This window comes from Bombina bombina, chromosome 7 (assembly GCF_027579735.1).
Source record: "Bombina bombina isolate aBomBom1 chromosome 7, aBomBom1.pri, whole genome shotgun sequence".
In the NCBI taxonomy this organism is placed as follows: Eukaryota; Metazoa; Chordata; class Amphibia; order Anura; family Bombinatoridae; genus Bombina; species Bombina bombina.
Genome location: NC_069505.1, coordinates 544,197,831 through 544,205,101, shown reverse-complemented (window position 1 = coordinate 544,205,101; position 7,271 = coordinate 544,197,831).

Below are 7,271 nucleotides of genomic sequence, written 5' to 3'. Positions count from 1 at the left end.
GGAACCTGTCTTAAGAATTTCAGAATACAGCCGTTGTAAATAGGGTATCAGGAGGGGGGCATATGGGGCCTTGTGTAATTAAAGGGATTTAATGGCTTCTTTTATTTCCTGGGTTGTTATAGGAAGGGATAAGCTGTCTGCCTCATCAGCCTCTAGCTTAGGTAGGCGAAGGGAGGACAGGAAATCGTTGATGGCAAGGGAGTCTGCTTTATGTGTAGAAGTGTTGGTTTCTATACTATATAGCTCGCTATAATAGGACATAAAGGCCTTACCAGTGTTTATATGTTTTTACAGACATATATACACATATAAACACATAAATACATATATATTTATATATAGACATATATATAAGTGCATTGGAGGCCTTTGCAGTCAAGTAGCTGAAAACATGTAAAATCAATTTATGCAATATTCATATTTGATAAAGTGTTTAACTGTGTATTTACTGTAAATATTTCACATTCAAATGTTCTTCACATATTATTATTATTCTTTATTTGTAAAGCGTCAACAAGTTCTGTAGCGCTGACCATAGGTACAAAGATAAAAGTACAAAAATGATACAAAATGTTTAAGACATAGAAGAACAAATACAAATGGAATCGAGGGCCCTATTCCTGAGGAAACTTACAATCTAAAGAAGGAGGGAGAGAAACAGAAGGTGAGGACTGCAAAGATGAGAATGATGTTAGTGTGGAGTTAGATGATAGCAACTATTAGGCAAGTGGAATTAATTTGTTACTGATTTTGGTTATAGGCTTCCCTGAATAAAAAGGTCTTTAGGGAGCGCTTAAAGGAGGACAGACTAGGGGAAAGAGCTTCACTTGTAATCTAGCCCTAAGTATATTAATTGTGGTAGTAATTGCAGTTTTTTCCTTTTTGTTTCTACTGTTTTTTCCATCTTTGCGCAAGTGTATTTTTTGGTTTTATGTTTGCTATTTTGGCAACATGCACGTGGAGGCTCGCTTACTTGCACTGCAAATTATGTGTGTGTGGGGGGGATTTTTGAATAAGGTTTGAAAATTGGAAAGGATCCACAGCTTGCAGATTTCCATAGGTGTGGGGGTGAGGGGAAGAAGGTTTAGCTTGTAAATTAAGATTATAGGTGAGCAGATGATATTCGGAGATGGGAAACAGGCGACAGGTGACATCAGAGATAGAGCAGAGGGAGAAAACCAGATCAATAGTGTCCATTGCAGTGAGAATGGAATAGGGTGGATTGTGAGAGACCAAAGGAGTTTGTGAATTAGAGAAGTTTAGAGGCAGCAAATGCAGATGGATTATCAATGTGAATATAGAAGTCCCCTAAAATTAGTGCAGGTATATTTGTAGTGAGAAAGTGAGGAAGCCAGGCGGCAAAGTTGTCAAGGAATTGGTAGGTTGGTCCAGGAGGGTGGTAGATGACTGCCACTCTAAGGGAGTGTGGGAAGAACAGGCGAATACAGTGGACTTCAAAGGAGGAACAAGGAGAGAGATGGAAGAGGAGGCAAGTACTGATAGGAGCAGGAGAGTAAGATTCCAACACCGCCACCATATCACTCATCTGGCCTAGGGGTATGGCTAAAGTGGAGACCTCTGTGCGTGAGAGCAGCAATGGAAGCAGTGTCAGAAGAAGATAGCCATGTTTCAGTAATAGCTGAAAGGATGAAAGTGTTGAAAACAAACAGGTCATGAACAGCTGTACGTTTGTTGCATTCCAGAGAGTACAAGAGAAGAAATGAGATAAGTGCTGTGGGTTAATGGAGAGATTATCAGGATTGCTGTTTTTACTGTGGGAGACTGAGCGAGAGTGTGGAAGTGTGGTGATTGCTGTAGGGCCAGGCTTTGGAAAGATGTCAACAGCAGCAAGCAGTAGTAGGAGTGTGAGAGAAGGTGAGAGTAAGACTTGTAGGAGCGGGTATGATGGGGAAGTGTTTCTAAGGAGACATAGTAGTTCATGAGAGGACACCATAGGAGATGAGAGAAGGGAGGCTGAGATATGGATAGTGTGGGGGTTATTATTATCTTTATAGGGACATGCAGTACGTTTTAGCAGAAAGGCAGACAGAAAGAGCAGAAAAAACATGGAAAGCACTGTGCAGGTGTGTTATTAGTAAGGATTACCTGTAAGTGGGGACTGCAGTTTCACTATCCAATTTCTAATTCCAGTTAGCAACTCTGCCACTTGTAACACAGAGCCACTTAGAGCACAGGGCCCACAGAGGGGAATGAGTTCTAAGTATTTTAAAATAGATATTCCTATATATATCTATATAGTTACCAAAAAGTCTGCACTCACTTGGTTTTATAAAAGATAACATTTATTGCATTTGCATATAATTGAAATTAAAGTTTGATGATGTTTCGGTACTAACTTGTACCTTTATCAAATAGATACAATATCTATATCATATATATATATATATATATATATATATATATATCTATATCTATATCATATATATATATATATATATATATATATATATATATATATATATATATATATATATATTAGAGCTGCGCATCTTTACCTGTCTCACGATTCGATTACGATTATCATCGTAACGATTCGATTCGATTCTACGATGCATCGCGATGCATCGCGATTACTGCACTATTTCTGCCCATTTTTTAAATTTTTCAGAAAAAAAAATTCAAGCAGTCAAAATATTGAAATAAACTCTTTTTTTATTTTATTAGCTCAAAAAAGGACACTCTTCCTGTGGCAAAGTCTGAACACAGCAGACAACAACAGTTTATAGAACAGTAAATACTAAATGGCAATTGTTGTATTGGTTTGGAAACAATATTATGGCATCAAACTGTAGTTACAGAGTACGTAGTGTAAAAAGTGCAGTGCTCGCAGTGTACTTCTTCAATAAAAGAAAATATTTAAATGTATATTTTATATATAGTACACTATACACTTGTAAAGAAACATGAACAACAAATAAATGTCTAACCTATCTATGTTGGTTTTAATTTAATGTCTTTACTTACTTAGTAATAATAATATAATAATAGACATTCAATTAAAAGCAAAATAGATAGGTTAAGCTTAAGTTACCACCATAATACCTTATTTGTGTGAAAATTGTCCTCCTCAGAAAACAAAACATAAATCCCTTATATACGGTACAAAATTACAGGTGCACTCCACTGTGCCTTCATGACTGTCAATTTGTGGCAAACAAACATCACGTGAATCTGGAACACAACACACAGCACAGAGTGTGCACACAACACACACATGTGATTGTGACATATACAATTAGTTTACACAGTTACAGACTTACAGTAGTACTAGAGACATTTAAAACAAATAGCATTGAACTGAACTACTATAACTACAGTTTCTTCTTGATGATTATATTATCTTTATGGGATCACAAATATAATTAGTTAGTTATTAGTTACTGTTAAAGCAGTACTACACACAACTGAACAGTGACAGAGTCTGTCACTGAACAGTACACAGCAGTCACAAACAAACAATACATAAAAAAGCACACAGACATCAAGGAGTAAATCATGGTGAAGAAAGGGTGGCACGCGTCTCACCTGAGGTGTGTGTGCTTTATTTTTGTATTGTGCTGTTGTGTGTGTGCTGTACTGTCTGTACAGTATATTTGTGATCCAATAAAGATTTACTCAAGGTTTACTCAAGGCTTTTCCTTCCCCTAATACAGTGGTTTGGCTTCAGTCTCACTCTCTGCACACTCATAGACAGTTAGACAGTCACTAGACAGACACTAGAGACAGTGGGACACATACAAACAAAAACATTCAAAGGCAGTTAAGGCACTCAGTCTCACACACACTCAAAGATACATACAAACAACATTCAAACTGGCACTCACTCACAGTCACACTCACACACTCATAAAGACAGTTAGACAGTACACACATTGTTATTGTTAACTGGTTGGTTATATTAGGTTAACCCCTACAGATCTGCCTGGGAGTGGGATGGCATTTGGGATCATAAACAAAAACATATGATATCTTTCTTAAAGGGTCAATTTAAAATAGCCAATTTTTAGTGTGAATAATCCCTTATGCAATATGCACTCACTGCATTGCAAGCAATACAGGTGTGCTGTAAACAATAGCACAACATCTACAAAACAGAGCACTTCCTGATTGGCAAAAATCACAGTAACACTAGAAGTAGTAATAGACATTATACAACAAGTAGCATTGAACTACTAGATTTACTAACTTTGATTATCTTTATGGGATCACAAATATATTGTTACACAAAACACACACACACAGTCACACACAGTCAAACAATACCAAAAAACCTTAACCCACACATCATAAAAAGAGTGAATCATGGTGAAGGGTGACACGCACACATGAGGTGTGTGCAGTTGTGTGTTGTTTCTTTTGTATTGTTTGTGTGTGTGTGACAGTGAGTGACGTAGTCGGTCGTGTCGTGTAGTGTACTAGTATATTTTGTGATCCAACAAAGATTTACTCAAGGTTTTAAGCTTCATTTTTCAAAAAGCTATAAGCTATATAACATTAACAAATATAAAATAACTTAACAGTAGTCTGCACTGGGGCAGTGGGGCACACAGCACTTTCTTCTGGATGTGCCAAAAAACATTTAATATTAATATAAACCTGAATCACTACTCAGAATTATGGAATATGTAGGTTTTTCTGTAAGAACACTAGTTGATCCACATGCTCTGGTTTGAGGGTGCTTTTTTTGCCGTTACCACATCTCCTGCAGTGGAGAAAACCCGCTCTGCAGACACGCTTGTACCTGGGATACACAAGTATCGCTTTGACAAATGAGAGAGGAGGGGAAATATGACCTCATGTACATGCCACCAGTTCAAAGGGTCTTCAGTGAGAGGCAGAGATGGGGCTTTACAATATTTCTCTATTTCCTCTTCAGCCTTGGCATAGGGGGTCTTGGGTTATATTGTACCTTCAGTGTCAGTGAAAGACTGTCCCAGCAAAGTCATGAGCAGCGATGTGGATTTTCTTTTGGGAGGAGAAGGGTTATCCTCCTCGATGGGTGATTCTTCTTCCAGAGTTTCTTTTCCCTCAGGCAGTGGCACTTCATCCACGTTTGTCCTCCTAGATGTAACTGTACTAGTACACTCAATCTGTGTTTGAACAAAAGAATAGAAAAAATAGCATTCATTATTACCTCGAGCAGCCAGCCAGCTAATGCTATGTGTGTGCTCAGAGAGACAGTAATGCATAAATAAATGCATGCAACAGCTCACATCTATTAGGACTCGGGAGTGGACGGAGGAGGAGGAAAGTTGACTGACTGTGGCGTTTTCGAACTGTCTTATATAATAAACCTTGTACTCATTAAACTAGCTACTAAGCAAGCTACTGCTAGCTAGCTAAGCCTATTTTGTTATGGATGGTATGTTTTATGTTTGTTTTCAATTTATACATTTTTCAAGAAACATGATGCAATTAAAATTACCTCCAAGGATGCAGCCTCCTCAGTCACTCCTCTGTATATCTCTAATCTCTCCTCCTCTGTGAGAATAAAAGGCAGTCCCTTAAAACGAGGATCCAGGGCAGAGGCTGTATAAAGTATCTTCTTCTCTGCCTCACTGCTGTACCTCTTCAGGAGATCTGTTTTGATGGCATTCTTGATCTCATGGATATGGGTGTGTCTCCCATGGTGTCTGTCATGTTCTGGAGCAGTTGTGCATTTAGAGGGGCAATGAGAGAAACAGTTGGATTGCGCTCTTCTGACATCAGTGTGGTTGCATCTTTCATTGGCTTTAATGCACTCACAGCATCCTCTGCATTTGACACATCTGTTTCGTTGAGAGTGCAGAGATCTGACTCACTTTTTCTGACTTCTGGAGACAACAATGTGGCACAGATTGCAGGTTGCTGTTCTAGGAACCTCTCGACCATGTCATATGAGCTGTTCCACCTTGTTGTCACATCAGTTATCAGCTTATGATTCTTCAGGCCAAGACATTTCTGTTTTTCTTTCAGACAGTGGTTTGCTGTAGTGCTGCGGTGAAAAAATGTTGATATTCGTCGCACTCTGCCTAAAAGCCTGGAGAGCGTGGCCACTTTCAGCACCCGCTGGGATGCGAGATTCAGTGTATGGGCTAAGCATTTTACATGAGGGAATTTTCCAGCTTGAGCAGCAACAATCATGTTCGACGCATTGTCGGTCACAAGCACTACAGATTTATCGGACAGCTGCCATTCTTCCATGACACGAGACAGTAGCTCCGCCAGATGAGAACCCGTGTGAGACTCATAAACTGCTCTCGTTTGAAGCACATGCGACAAGATCTGCCAGTCCTTGCTAACGTAATGTGCAGTTACTGTTACATAAGACTCCGTCGTGACTGAAGTCCATGAATCACACGTTATTGCGACTCGACTGGCTTGGCTCATTGATGCAATTACCTGAGCTTTTGTTTCGTGGTAGAGTGCAGGTATAACGTTTTCTGTAAAGTGATTGCGTGACGGGATCTTATAACGTGGCTCTAGCGTCTTCAACAGGTTGCGAAACCCAAGGTTTTCCACAACAGAGTAAGGCCGTAGGTCCTTCGCTATGAAAGTTGCCACAGCTTTGGTTATTCTCTTCCCTTTTTCAGAGTTGGGCGGCAAAGTTGACAGCATTGCATCAATTCTTGGCTGATGAGCTTCAGCTAGTCTTGTAATTTCCTTGGCAGTGGCACTGGCGGCAGGTGTTAGCATCTCAGAGTGAAAACGGCTAACGTGATTTCTCAAGTTAGTAGTATTCCCTAGGTATTTAATTTTTGTGTGACAGGCTTTACAAACCGCGTGTGTCTTGTCCAATTCGTGCTTTCCAGTATGTTCATAAAATCCAAAATGTGCCCAGATGCTTGCTTTTAAAATGCTAGGTGCATTTTTTATCTCTCTATCTTTTTTGTCTCCCTCTGTCATTTTAGCATGACATGTACATATTTGACGGATGATGTTGTTGTCAACGTCGAACTCTGTCAGTGTTAAAAAAAAAAAAACACTAAGTTGTCAAAATGTCAAGCCGCAAATGTAACATAAACAAGTACTAGTAACTTCAACTACTTGCCATTTTGCCAACATTTGAAAACAAATTGCATTGCAGCAGGGGACATCACTCACTTACTGTAATATATAACACACTTAAAGGTGCAATGAAACCCAAACATTTACTTTCATCATTCAGATAGAGAATACAATTTTAAATAAACAACATAACTAACTTCTATTATTTAATTTGCCTCATACTTCTCAGATATCGTTTGTTGATGAAATAGCAATGCATGATT